At 49.2% G+C, this 15326-nt stretch overlaps 1 protein-coding gene across 4 annotated transcripts in view; it reads right to left on the reverse strand.

Moving 5' to 3' along the window:
- The window catches only part of plxnb1b (plexin b1b), a 33063-nt gene extending 19061 nt beyond the window's left edge, over positions 1–14002 (reverse strand). For 3 of the 4 annotated variants that reach the window (XM_085923560.1, XM_085923558.1, XM_085923557.1), the window contains exon 1: positions 13411–14002. The gene's annotated coding sequence lies outside the window, so the exon portion shown is untranslated. The remainder of the gene's footprint in view (positions 1–13410) is intronic. The other variant, XM_085923561.1, reaches the window with a different exon arrangement.
- Positions 14003–15326: the final 1324 nt, after the last annotated feature.

A 15326-nucleotide genomic window follows, 5' to 3' on the forward strand; every position in this document is an offset into this window, starting at 1 on the left:
GAGGCTCAGAGATTGCACACAAGGACTTGATGTTGCAGCTGTTCGAGACGTTGAAATACCCGAGCGAGGTAGCCGTTGTCAAAGTGCCTGGTCACTCTAAAGCTGACACCTTAGTGGCCAGGGGAAACCAAGCAGCTGATGAATTGGCCAAACAGACGGCCGGGTATGGCGGGGCAGCGGACATGATGGTGTCCCGCGGTCCAGTAATCCTGGACGGGGAACACCCCGACTCCTGTTTGCCTCTGTCGCTCTCACATGCCGATCTGTGTGCCGCCCAGGATGCCACGTCCCCGGAACAAAAATCAGTCTGGCTGGCAGCAAAGGCTGTCAAACGATCGGATGGCTTGTGGGTAGGACCCAAAGGCCAGCCCGCTCTTCCGGAAGGAAGGCTAATGGCAGAGGTCCTATCACAGGCACACACACCGTCCCATGTGGGTCCCCATGCCATGATGGTCCATCTCCGAAGTTGGTGGCATCCCAGACTTTCGGACGTGGTCTGGAGATTCGTTGCGGATTGTGAGTCCTGCCAGAAATTTAATGCACGTCCTACGTTGAAGCCTAAGCCCGGCCTGTTTCAGCCGGCCCCGTGGCCGGGGGCCGAGGTGATCATTGATTTCACCGACATGAATACAAGAGTGAATGGTAAACGCTTTTTGCTTGTGTTGGTTGACGCTTACTCAGGCTGGCCTGAGGCATATCCGTGCTCGAAGGAAGATTCTACTGCTGTGATCAAGGCTTTGATCACCCATTACATCCCCACACATGGTTTTCCCGCCCTGATCCGCTCTGACAATGGTACACACTTTAACAACAAAGCCTTGGCCAAGGTGGAATCAATTTTGGGTTTGAAGCATCGATTCGGCTGTGTCTACCATCCTCAGAGCCAGGGCAAAGTTGAACGAATGAACCGGACGTTGAAGGAAAAACTGGCCAAAATTATGGCTCAAACGAAAATGAATTGGCTCCAAGCTCTTCCGCTTGCCTTGTTGTCTGTGCGCCAATCCGTTAACAAGCACACTGGATTCGCACCGTTTGAATTGATGACAGGTCGTCTAATGCCGGGACCAGCGACAACGCTCGTCCCGCCGGAGGATGTTACGGTACCAAATTTGTCTCATGCAGCATACTGGTCCTATTTGTCTGCTTTGGTGTCCAGTGTTTCTGCACAGATTGGAGAGAAAACCGCTGCAGCTGTGGCGGAGGAAGGCGTGTCGGTGGATAAACAGCTCACACCGTACGTGTACGTCCGAGTCGTCTCCAGAAAGTGGACGGAACCCACGTGGAAGGGCCCCTTTCGTGTCTTGGCCAGGACGTCTCACGCGGCCCAGCTCGACTTCAAAGGACGCCGGTGGTATCACTACTCACACCTACGTCCGGCCCCAGAATTTGTTCCGTCAGGATGAAGGTATTCTTGTTTGGCCGTGTCCCGGACCCGGCCAAAAGGGGGGTGACAGAAGGAGAAGGAGCAGCAATACGGAAAAGTAAAGGGGAGGGCTCGAAAGGTTTTTCGGATTTTTCAGAATTAATTTTAGTAGTGCTATTTTTAGTAAGTTGTCTTTTTGTGTGGACATTGATGACAATTGATGAGACTATCCAGCAGAAAACGTCCCAGATTCAAATTTTACCCACTTATAAACAATACCGATGCAAAGGAGAAGTAGTTTTTGAGGCTGAGGTGAACACAACAGAAGAGCTCTCACGAGAAGAACAGGGAGGTTTGAGACAGAGATGTGACAGCGGAAATTGGCAAATGCATGTCACGTTGTTTAATTGGACAGAGACAAACCAAACGTTACAGGACAAATTGGAAAAGTACCAGAGAAGAGTGTGGAGGAAGCAAATTGAACAGGTAAGGGAAATATTGGATTTAGCCCCACCAGACAGAGAAGGGACATGTATTCACCAATGTAAAGAGGATGGACGGTTTGTAGTTGCTTCATGTCATGGACAAGGTAAATTAACATACGGAGAAATGTGGTTGTTTTATTCTCAATGCTTAGGGGGTGAGTTTAGTTTGTCTTCGGTTGAGAGGGCATTGGGGAGTCACGGCATACAATTATTCACTCAGATGACGCAGATGGCGGGGAACGTAAGTCAAGGCAGGTTAAACGATAAATTGAAAAACCCAGCCCCAATCATGGAACCGTTGTGGTACTGTAATGGAACGAGGTGCCACAAAACAAACAGTAACGTGTCTGAGTACCATTTAAAATCCCGGTCCAAAAGGCAAGTGGTGGCTGGGGTAACTCAGACACACCGGGGACTCTGCGAACCGGTTCAATCATTTAAATGGGGAATCCAGGTTTGCATCCCTAAAAACGTGACAGTACAAATTACCATACCGTTTGATAGTTTGGTAAACGGGCAGATTAGAGGACAGGATTATCGGGATTATGATTGGTATTTGACCAACGAGCTAGTTAACAGAGGTTGGAAAAACTTGGTATGGGACACCAAAGATTGGTATAAGTCATGGGGAACTAGTGTTCAAGCGAAACAACATCAGCAAATGATAAAAGGGGAAAAAACGCAGACAGGCATCACTTTGTCATCATCAATCATACTTCGCACGATTTACATTCAGGAAGACACACAGTGGGATGCTGGGGTTTCCAGTTAAACATATATGTGCATGGATACCCGTATTGGCAGGTGTTCCTATGTCAAGGTGAGGATGACAAACAAGAAGTATCCGTGAGTCCCTCGACAAACCCTCGAATCCTTGCGAAAGCAGTCAGAAGCATAGATGATTGGTTTAGGGTCACTACGGGAGTCACCGCTATAAATAATAATTGGCTTTTAATGGCAGAACAAGCTGCTAATACTACTGGTGAAGATTGTGTGGTCTGTCTCAAAGCAAGAGTAGTGTTAAAAGTCGTTCCAGCTGCAATAGAATTATCTTGTATTTTACAGGTGTTGACCCAGTCTAGTACCAATGGTGACTGTTTGATTTATGATGATATTTACCCAGTTGTAGGCGTGGAAAAAAGAAAGCCCATTTTTGACAACCATGTGACTCAACAAAATATGACATGTTTAAAGTTAAAGGGGACCGGCATAAGTATTGGGACAATCGATTCCACATGGTGCAAATTCAATTTGTCACTGACTGTAACCTCTCCTCTCTCTCGTGCAGACATCTGGTTGTGGTGTGGTGATGACTTGGTGATGACAAATTATATGATCGCTTGCCGAAGAATGCATCAGGTATCTGTGCCCTCGTGTCTTTGATAATGCCTGTGGTGGTTGTCCCCATTGAAATACAGAATCTCAATTGGGACCTGGAGTCCCCATTGGCGGAGCTCCTGAAGCGAGCCAAAAGAGACGTTTTGCCCCCGTGGTTGAACGACGACGATCCAACATATATTGACGCTATAGGAGTGCCCCGAGGTGTACCAGATGAGTATAAACTCGTTAATCAAGTGGCCTTGGGATTCGAAAGTATCTTCCTATCGATCACCCCCAATAAAAATGTAGACCGTATTAATTACGTTCATTACAATGTCCAACGACTGGGTAATTATACAGCTGAATCATTTGCCGCAGTTCATGAACAATTGGCCGCAACGTCATTAATGGCGTTCCAAAATAGAATTGCGTTGGACATACTATTGGCTAAGGAACATGGTGTGTGTGGAATGTTTGGTGATGCATGTTGTACTTTCATCCCAAACAACACGGCACCAGGGGGACGACTGACCAAGGCGTTGGAAGTACTAGGGACACTGAATAAAAAGATGAAAGATCATTCAGGTGTACACACCGATATTTGGTTTGATTGGATGAAAACGTTCGGAAACTGGAAAGGGCTCATCATGTCTGTGCTTGTTGCTGTGGCTATTTTTACTACAATTATGATGTTATGCGGTTGTTGTTGTGTTCCATGTATTAGATCACTCACTGTCCGGTTGATCGAGAAAACCGTTGGCCCGTTGCCACCGATGGGCCAATATACCCTGGTGGCTCAACATGAGCCGCGGGAGGAAGGAAGGACCGATAGCGCGCTGGTAGCTATTTGCTAGAGTAGCGGGTGATGACCTCATAAATGAGGTCATGAGAGGGAATAAAGGGAAATGTGCTTTCAGCGGTTTGCAAACATTTTTTAAGGTTGTGTGAAACATATAATCATATCAATATAATATCTAGTATTGGAGTGCTTGTGTGGATTGGTGGGGGGTGAGGAATGTGCAGGCACACTGCATGAACTTGTTTTCTTCTAAGAGTTATGGAACAGGCCCAGGAAGGGAGTACCAGACAGGCAGTACGAGATGGCACGAGACGAAGGGAGTACTGGACGATAACACCTCAAGGTCGGTGAGGAACGAGAACAAAGAACAATACCACGTCCAGGTGGTTGGGCTTCGAGAGGAAAACACCCAACCCCCTGACCACAGTGATGACACCTCGACGGGGAGGAGATGACCATCGACCAATCATCACACAATATTTTGCATGCTTTAATATTCATATTGTGTTTCTTTAAAACTGGGCAACCCGGAAGAATGTGTCGTCTTTTGGTGGTCACAAAAACGCACGAGTTTTAGTGTGAGGGACCCGGGACCCAGGCCTGTATTAGTGCGCTTTGTTAGGAATAAACATTTGGTAAATTTGGTCTGATTGATCTACTGGTCTTCTCTTTGACAGAACGAACTCGCAAAATTGTTAGGTGCGCCAGTGTGTGGATTTGGACATAGAAACTTGTGTTAAGTGTTGGTCGCAATTTGGAGTCAGATCAATAGCTAAAATCCGTATCCTAACAGAACGGAGCGGCGGCATCTCCGGGACGGCCAGCCAGGTCGCAAAGCGCGCTCGTTCTGTCTCCGAGGATAGCATCTGTGAAAGTTCACAATGCGTGTCCCCTAATCCAATTGAACCGTGTGATAACTAGAGCGAGCTACCTATCAGCTTAATGCGGCATGAGAAGAGCGCCCAGACCAACGCTGTCTGAATGCGTGAGTCACGTCCCACGACAAACACGCTCTGACCCTGAGGGCTGGACTTGGGACAATGCTTTGGACTGCCTTTGTCAGAAAACTGCAGCTCCTCCGGGCGCCAAATATGACTCACAATTTGCACCGGCAAATGAAAGAGAAAGTAGCAAAGAAGCCCTTTCATCCATCGGCTGGCCACCCAAAGTCCACAGCCAATCAGAGTCCAGCTTTTCCTTCTCGACTTTGGCTTTGACATCTTCCACTTGAAGATGTCAACTGAAAGTCCAAACATGCAGGCAGGCGGTCACCAGCGTTGACATACTGTAGAAATGGGGCTTTGGAAAATGTTCCCAACCCAATATTTTCGGGGACACGTGGCGTGGCCCAAATGCGCTGGCGCGGCTCCGTGTCGTGTTTTCGCTAGCTGTTCATCATACTTTGGAGATTATTTTCAGCTGCAGCAGCGCTGTCCTAAAATAACAGGTTGGACAAACCAAAAGGCTCTCTTTCATTTGAAACAAGCGCCACGCACGGTACAGTCATTGGAAATGAAATCCCTGCCTGGAGCGCTGCCTGGAGCGCTAGCTCCATTGGAGTCCACCATCAAAGCGCGTCCCAGCTTCATAGCACATTCGTTTTCAGTGAAAAGGCACGTAAGGTACGGACGGCTGGCTGGCCGACATTTTTAATTTGGCCGGCCCGTTTGTCTTTCCGTATCTCCAATCAAATACAATGTATCCACTCGACTAAGCCTGTTGGATCCCAGACAGCACCGGGGCGGGGTCGGCGTTCCGCTACTCATTATGCACAGCCAAACACACACGAGCGGTGTGTTTGTACTGCCAGAGCAGCTACTGCCTCTGCTCGGAATTCACCCAAAGCATCAAGCGCATTTAAGTCTAAGTGACCTGACCTCGGAGGTCAGGCTGCACTCCACTTCCATCTGGCCACAAGGCAGGAATTAGTAATTACTTGCCTGATGAGCAACACTAGCGAGAACATTTGCGCTGACAAATGTAGCACGAAAGAGGGGGTGTTGTTTTCCAATGAAAAATCCCAAGACTGACTCCAGTTGTTATTGTGCACAATGTCAAAGTGCACATCTATTCCAAATGCATTTGTCTGCAGAGGGGAATAATAACAACGCGCCAGGCACCTCAGCTGTCCGTGGTCCTAGCCGCATCACGTGATGCTCTAAATCTATTCCCAATCCAAGCCCGGCCAGATGCACGTCTGATTAAAAAAAAAAAAAAAGCAAGGGGGAGGTGGAACATAAGCGTGATTTATGACCCATCTTAGCTCACAGCAGTAACAGAGGCTGCTCTCTTTCAATGCTCATTCAGTAGTCGATGGCACCGCGGCTAGTTGGCGTGTTTGCTTCGCAGCTCGACCATTCCTCTCGTCCCGTCCCATTGAGGGAGGGAGGCAGGGTCTGCTTGAAATCGACCATTCCTCCCATCCCGTCCCGTTCCATTGAGGGAGGGAGGGGGGAAGGGTCTGCTTGAAATCAATTGTCACTGGCCTACTTGGTCACACGTCTGTCTATTTATTGAATGTGGATTCCATTTCACCGTGTCAAAGGTCAGACAAACAACACCGCAATGCAGGCAGGCTTGTACTGTAGGGATATTGCTCCAAAACTGCTATTCCCACATCAGAAAATTCAAAGGTCCCATATTCTGAAGCTTGCAACCCATTCGAGAGCTCAATGAATGAGGTTGATGAATTGGATTTGACTCTCGTTGCGGCACGCTAGCTATCGCGGAAGCGAGACAGACAAGGTGGTGACTTTGAAAACAAGAAGAAAAACGACAAGGCCCAGAATCCCAATGTCAACTTTGGAGTTCTTGGCTGACAAGCGGGAGAGGACACAACGTGATAGATAATATTGCCCGCTCTGTGAAAGTCACCTTGTCTAGCCGCCGAGATAAACGCGTTTGCGCTTATCCTTTAACGCTTTGGAGAAGTTGGAAAACATTGAATAACACCATCGGTTCCATAGATGTTCTTTGCCGTCAAGGGAGGAGCCGGACCTGACCGACAAGTTGGACAGAAAGATTCAACTCGAGAACGCAAGTATGGTGAGTATGGTGACAAAGCAACATGGCTTTGTTTGTGTATCAGCGTGGAGGAACAACGCAATCGTTGGCAAAGGGATGAAGAAGGTAAGCTGAGCTGAGGGAAATACAAAAAGAGAGAAAGGCCTAGAGATGGGGGGAGGCGTCTGGTTTTTTTTTGTGGCCACTGCTAAGACATGCAGCCGCTGCCGCCGCCACCGCTTTAAATAGCTGCCGCTGGGATGTGGTTTGGGCCGAGGGGATGGTCCGCCAGACGGGACGGGGAGGGGAAGGGAGGGGAGGGGAGTGGACTTTCCACCACACTCAAGCCAATGTGCCATGACTGTGTGTGGTTGCTCCTGGATGACATGAGTGGCCTTGCTCCTTTCGGTCATTTGCTGATGTTAGTGACCATAGATGACAGCGGATTTGGTTATGTTGGTGACACATTTGTTCACATACATCCTTTTCTCTCTCTACATACAGTATACAGACTTGAGTTCCACTTTGTCAGAACCTTTTGCCTTCTATGCTTTTTGCATCCTGCTCTGTTCTGCTCTGCTGTTCCTGTCACGTCTCGTACCCAGCCGTTCCTCCATGTGTCTGTTGTCATGGTTTCGGTCTGTGTGCTCGCCCCTCCCCATCCTGTGTGCCCCTGATTAGTTTGATTATGCTCACCTGCCTCTTGTTACCTGTCATGTATATAAGTCCTGTCTGCCCCCCATGCCCCGTCGGATCATTGTCTTTTTGTTGCGGTTGCTGTCGTCTTCATGTCTTTTTGGTTCCTGTCGTTTTCAAGTCTGTTTCAGTTAGTCAGTCATGTTATCGTTTTGTCATGTCATGTCAGTTTGCCGAGTCTGTTTTGAGTTCCTCCAATAAACCCTGGTCCAAGCTGCACTTGGTCGCCCTGCTCCATTCCAAAGCGTGACAGAATGATCCGACCACTTCAGCGACCAGCACATGGACCAACCTCCTCCACCAGCTCCCGTCAGCGACGCCCGATCAACGTCCGTCATCCGAACTTGTTCCAGCGCGATCGGCTCTGCTGTCGCCGTCGGACTTCGCTCCAGTGACACCAGTTCCGCGGCCACCATCGGAGTTCCTTCCGGCCGCCATCGGGCATCGGCACCACGGCATCCGCTCTACGGCCGCTGTCGGACCTCGTTCTAGCGACGCCGGAGCCGCGGCCGTCGCCGGAGCTCCTGCTAGCGGCGCTAGACCCGTAGCCGCCATCGGGCCCCACCGCGGCTGTCGCTGGACCTGCGACCGTCACCGGACTTTGAGCCAGCTGCGCCGGACCCGCGATCGTCCCTGGCCCCACTCCCACAGCGTGATGGCTCTTACCGCTGCGCACAGCCTCGCCTTCCGAATGCCGCTGATTGCGGTATGGACTTCCAGAGTTGCCGCCGATTGGCGTACGGACTTCCAGAGTTGCCACCGATTGGCGTACGGACTTCCAGAGTTGCCGCCGATTGCGGTTCATGTCCCCGAGTTGCCGCCGATTGCGGTTCATGTCCCCGAGTTGCCGCCGATTGCGGTTTATGTCCCAGAGTTGCCGCCGATTGCGGTTCATGTCCCCGAGTTGCCGCCGATTGCGGTTCATGTCCCCGAGTTTGCCGCCGATTGCGGTTCATGTCCCCGAGTTTGCCGCCGATTGCGGTTCATGTCCCCGAGTTTGCCGCCGATTGCGGTTCATGTCCCCGAGTTTGCCGCCGATTGCGGCTCATGTCCCCGAGTTTGCCGCCGATTGCGGTTCATGTCCCCGAGTTTGCCGCCGATTGCGGCTCATGTCCCCGAGTTTGCCGCCGATTGCGGTTCATGTCCCCGAGTTTGCCGCCGATTGCGGTTCATGTCCCCGAGTTTGCCGCCGATTGCGGTTCATGTCCCCGAGTTTGCCGCCGATTGCGGTTCATGTCCCCGAGTTTGCCGCCGATTGCGGTTCAGGTCCCCAGTGTGTGCCGCCGATTGCGGTTCAGGTCCCCAGTGTGTGCCGCGATTGTGGCCCTGGCTCCCTGAACGCCGCCGGTTGCAGTTCATGTCCCCGGGTAGCTGCCGATTGCGGTTCTGACTCCTTGAATGCCGCCGATTGCGGTTCTGACTGGCCGTTGAGGCCATTTGGACTGGTGCGCTTCCCCCCCCCCCCGTTCGCTACGTGGGGGTTTTCGTTTTTTTGGGACGTCGGGGCCGTCCCTTGTGGGAGGGGGGTACTGTCACGTCTCGTACCCAGCCGTTCCTCCATGTGTCTGTTGTCATGGTTTCGGTCTGTGTGCTCGCCCCTCCCCTCCTGTGTGCCCCTGATTAGTTTGATTATGCTCACCTGCCTCTTGTTACCTGTCATGTATATAAGTCCTGTCTGCCCCCCATGCCCCGTCGGATCATTGTCTTTTTGTCTTTTTGTTGCGGTTGCTGTCGTCTTCATGTCTTTTTGGTTCCTGTCGTTTTCAAGTCTGTTTCAGTTAGTCAGTCATGTTATCGTTTTGTCAAGTCATGTCAGTTTGCCGAGTCTGTTTTGAGTTCCTCCAATAAACCCTGGTCCAAGCTGCACTTGGTCGCCCTGCTCCATTCCAAAGCGTGACAGTTCCTTTGCAATTGTGGCTTTTGGATCCACACCATTGTGTCATTGTTAAGAACGGAGGGAACCTCGGGGCTCCTTTGGTTTATACCCGAAACTGGGCCTTTTCCAAACCTAAAGGATTGCAGCTCTCCAACTCCATACACCGTGTAGTGAAGTAGCATTGTTCAAACCCAAGGAGGCTGTCAACTTTGAACAGGCTCAGCATAGCTCTCGCACTTGTGCAAAATGTCACACAAGCGTGAGCGCAAACGCATCAGCTCACGGGGGATTGATTCTTTGTATGGTTTGGCAAGCTGCTCCTGCCGGTCCGTCCGTCCGTCCGTCCGTCCGTCCTTTCTTTCCTCAGGTTGACGTCTGTGTATTGCCAGTATTCAGTTGCCACTGTTTTTTCCCGTGATTTTACCACACTGAAATGTTGACTTTTTTTTTGCTCTTCTATTGTCGTATGCTTCAAGCTCCAAATTGGCCATCAGATTGCATCGACGTAGTTTGGATTCCTTCCAGGCTCTCTCATGGATTTGGCGGTCTATCCATCTCTCGCACCAATCCAGTGCGGTGTCATGGTTTTGCTTATCAGCCCAGCTGTAGCCATCACCGACCGACCCAATGAATGACTGCTTTCATTGGAGAGGAACAGGTCTGCTGGAAGCTTTTTGCTATTGCTGGCTGCTAGATTCTGACTCCACCAGCATTGAAATGTTGCCGACGTGCCATCCGGCCCAGTCTACAGTGGCGTGGAGGAGTATTTTTGTCAGAAGGAGTGCCATTTCTTCTCAGCTCATCATGTCCGATGTCTTTTTTTGCTTCTTTGTCCCTTTTATTGCTCCGTGCATCATTTGAAAGGGCACGTTGCCGGCTGGCTTCCGTCCGTATCCCAGAGTGTAGAACAGTGCGCTACGCTTGTACGCTAGCTGCTGGCAGCGCTGAGCCGGGGTCCTGAACTTTGGACATGCCTTCACATTCACACGGGACGTTACATAGCAACCCCCTTTTTTTTTCCCAGCCGCTTTTCCCCCCCGAGAGACTCCATTTCGGCTGCAAACGGTGGGCTCTTTCTGACCAAGCGGCGCTTCCATTTCTTTGTCGTCATTGAGCTGTCCGTCGAAAAGCGCTCATCCAGTCTTGCTTTTCAACATTCCATGAAAACTCACGGTGGCCAATATTTTGGAATAGCTTGAAATCAGGGGCAGACTGGAAAGGACGGTACACACTTGTAAGAAATATTCGGTTTATGCTGTCAGTTGTTTCAATTGAATCTTGTAACATTTTCCAGTTTAGAGCTAAAACAAAAGATTTTTTGGAATCATCTATCCGTTTGAGTTCTTTTTTTTTTTCCTCTCAACGGGTTCGATTTGAAAAATGACAAGACCAAGCTAAGGCGAATCAGTGGATTAACATGGAAAGTACATAGAAAGAAAGGCCCATTCTCCCGGAAGAATGCCTTCACCTCTCAGCACCCCCCTTCCCTCCCTCCCCATCCCCAAACGCTGCTCTCCGGTTGGTTACTCCATAAGAACAACAGCCTTCTCTCCAACCACGGGAACGTAACAAAAGGCCACCCTCTGCGGATACATGCAACCACCACATGGAGCAGACCAAAAAGCAAATGAAAAGTAAACTCCTCACAAGTGCTGGTGTAATATGCAAAGCAAAGTAGGCAGAGGAGCAGCAACGGTTGTGGCAGGTTCACCAAGCAATGGATCGGCAGCAGCAGCATACGGATGGATGGATGGATGGATGGATGGATGGATGGACGGACGGATGGACGGACGGACGGACGGACGGACGGACGGACGGACGGACGGACGGACGGACGGACGGACGGATATGAAACCGACCAACCTAGGTATGTGCTTCTTGGCTATTCAAATGCTGGTGGCACGGGCTAGACAAAAGCTCTTTTGTAAAAGCCACTTCCAGGCACTCATGTTTTGCCATTATTCCACCTCGCTGCTTTATATAAAACCAACTCATGGGGGAGGGGATTAAGCCGGCCGGCCGGCCGGGCTGGCCGGCTGGCCGGCCGGCCGGGGAAGGACAACAAGCACACAGGGAACCACGCGAGTACGTCACGCTACACTTGTGGAATGCTACGCTACCTAAAACGACCACATATCCAGCGAGTGTTGTTAGTGTAAACACCGAGAAAGGTACACAAAGGCAGAAAGCGTTGACGAGGTCATTCGGCTCGAGAAATAATCGTGAAAAGGCATCCCGACCGCCGACATTTAGCAGCTGCTGTTATGAAATCAAGTCACCTATTGTGTTCGCCGTAGAAGTCGATTGCAAATGATGACATTAGGAATTTGCTTTTGAACTGAGCATTCAAATAATGGCCCAAAAGACGGCGGGCAGGCGGGCGGCCCACCGGGCGGGCATCTGCCCTACACTACATGGCCGGCCGGTCTCTTGTCAATCAAGGACTATTATTTTTGTTTGAAATGGACTGGCTGGCTGTACTTGTGGTCGCAGCAGCAGCATATTGTCCGTAATCTGATTGCATGTGTTGGCTCACATTAAGTAGGCAGACCATACTGATAAGGTTAGTGACTTAATGCTTGGCCACATAATTAAATTGAGTATTTAATCTGGCCATGGTAGCAGAGGAGAACAACAGCCCAGTGGGGCACGGCCGGGTCGGGCACGCCGGGTCGGGTCGGGCAGGCCCGGGTCGGGTCGGGTCGGGCCGGGACATTCCCACATTGCGACGTTTCCAAATAGCATGTCGCACGCTGTAAAAATGATTCCAATGCGTCTCGGTACTACACTTGAGTTGCATGTGGTTCCGCATAACAGATTGTTCAGGGAAGGTGAACGTCATCAAACAGTTCATCAAACAATTCATCAAACAGCGAGCGGCACGTTACACTGCTTGGTATTGCTCATAATGGCAATTCAACACTTAGGAGTAGCACCTTTGTGTGTCCTCGACATCTCTTCACGTGCTCATTACACCGTCATGACAGCGCTACGCCTGTGTTTGTTTGGAAGATAGATACATGGCAGATAAGACCGATGCCGTTACGATGGACAATCTGCTCTGTAGAAAAGAGGTCGCGAGTCGACCGACTATGCACGGCGTGGCGCCAGACGTACACCCAAATGAAAGCAGTTTAGCAAAGCGAAGGAAATGATCACCATTGATGGGATAGCGTTGTATTCCATCTCATTTGACGCTTTACACTAAGCCACCAATTCCATTAGGGAGGCCATGGGAACAGATGGCTGAGGTTTTAGGAAGAAGACACTGCACCGTGAGAAGGTGGCTGGCAATGGAGAAGAGAGCTTTACACCGCAGTGGCTCAACTTTCAACACGCACGGAGGTTACATGGAGCCTCTCCTCTCCTGCCCTGCATGCCTCCTCACCACTGGCCGGCCTCACCACTGGCATTTAGGACTCTCATAGTTACTTTTGAACTATTTGGACGGGATTCCCTGCATCTCCATGCGCTGACTAAAAGGTGCTTTATAAATACAAAAAGGGCCAGACAAGTCGAGAGAGGGCACGTTCTGAATGAATAACCAATGATGTCACCACAATGGCATACAGGTTTTGAAACACACCATTAGTTACATTTCAAAGTCCGACTCCGCCTGTGGGCTCGGGGTGTAAATTTAGCCGGCGCTGGCAAATTTTAGCTACCGCGGGCTAACTATACTCGACGGACCTTTTTACGGACGATTCTTCGTACATGTTTGAAACTTTGAATAGGATATTCGGGCAAGCGTTGGACAAATGATGCCGCGAGAAGATTTCTGAGTGCAGCGATACCATTCAACGTGCGTGTAAGAAAAAGGTTGCGCGAGAGATGAACTTCAAGCCAGGCAGGTTCACTGCCAACTCACCTTTACGTGTGCAAATGATGCGTGACTTGTTGCGGCGTGATCAAGTTGACTGTTCGAATATCCTAACCGATGCATCGACCGGCCGATGTTAATAGCAGCGGGGTCAGTGGACGTAATCCATCGAAATTCGGAGCTCCGAAATTCCACTCTCGACCAGTTTGGACTTGCGAATTTCTTCACCACAATCCAATCTTGCAAAAAGGCGCATCTATCCCTTGCGGCTGAAAAGGTGCCGTTTCACTTGCTCACAAAATGAAATATTAGTGTCAGCTTCCACTTCATCTCGGTTCACCCCCACCCACATGGAGTAGGCAAACGCTTCCAAGTGTAACCAGCGCCGGCGCCGACTTTGCTCGGAGTTGGTTAAAAGAGGCTTTCGCAAAGGGGGGCATATTTGGCTCCATTCAGTGTCGCTTGTTCTTTGTAACACCTAGCTTGTCCTCCGCTCACCTACAATGCAATAACTCTGTCTTTCTTCCCTTTATGCCTTGTGAACGTGTAAGTATCTTTCCTTTTCTTTATTTGAAGTCAATGCATCAACTAGAAGTGGAAGACAAATACAGTATCCAATCGACGCCACGACTGAAAAGCTACATATTCCAATAGTTAGTGAACGCAGCAAATGTTCCGCTTTCAAAAAAAACAAAAACAAAAACAACACTGGTGATTTCCGGTCACCTTCTGGCCGACTCCACAGTAAACACATGCGACTTACCTCACGTCGTTGAATAAAAAGCTTTGATGGTTGCAAGAAAACATTGAATGTCAAATATTTGTCATTCTTTATTTAGGGGTTTTCATAATTAAGTGTTACCAGATCGGAATGAATGCACGAATGAATGAATCAACGAATAAACAAACAAACAAACAAACAAACAAATAAATAAATAAATGCCCACTTCCTCCATTTATATGCAGATTTGTGCTAATCTGCCTGGACCTAATTTCCTGCAAATAGCGGGGTCAACTGTAAATTCATTGTTTGAAAAAAAAGGACCATTTGCTTCTCAGAATGCATTGCGTGCTGCAGTGTGTGTGTAGATTAAACTGCTCCATTCATTTCATTCAATAAAATAATGTGATATGAATGTTGTTCAAGGGTATTTTGCTAATTCAGTCTAATAGTGATTCGGTCTAGATGCTATATGTCCATATCAGCTTCATCATCCTCAAAATGAAGAGGCAGAGTGTCATTTGAACAAAAATCACATTTACCCAATATTTCTGTGAAGTCATCGAGTGAGAAATTTAATAGGGGGGGCCTTTAAGTTTGTGTGTCTGAGTGTACGTCTCACAGTACAGGCCTGCATTCACAGCACAGTTACGGAGAAAATGAGTGGCAAATGTGGAAAAGCAGTGCATGAAAGACCGTGCCTGTCAGTCAGGAAAAACACTGCAGTTATGTCCCTGGGAAAAACACTAACCCATTCAGGCGACCCCCACACACACACACATTCACTCTCTCTTTTTCTTGAATTGGGGGATGGAGACCTGCCAGCTAGCTGGGGGAGGTGGTGCGAAGTGTAGGTCAAAGGGAAACACCCTGTGCCCTGTTCAATGTTCATGATTCAGAAACACATCAATATCAGCCTTCACATACAGGGCTTGTTTTCTAATTTTGCCAAGAAATGTCTGCTTTTATTAGTGATTTAAAAAAATATGAGCAAACATCAAGCAAATGTGTGTCTATGTCAAAGGTGTTAATTTATGGAATAATCATGAAAATCAATTGAAAAGGTGTGACTCAATGACATTGAAAATATAGTGCTACAGAAATATGCTTAACATGTCTGCCTCACAGTTCAGAGAAAGCGGGTATGATTCCACCTCCGAAGTTTGCATGTTCTCCCTGTGCCTGAGTGGGTTTGCACCGGGAAATCCACTTTCCTCCCACATTCCAAAAACACAGCAGGCCA

This window comes from Syngnathus leptorhynchus, chromosome 11 (genome assembly GCF_054491065.1).
Source record: "Syngnathus leptorhynchus isolate UIUO chromosome 11, UIUO_Slep, whole genome shotgun sequence".
Lineage (NCBI taxonomy): Eukaryota > Metazoa > Chordata > Actinopteri > Syngnathiformes > Syngnathidae > Syngnathus > Syngnathus leptorhynchus.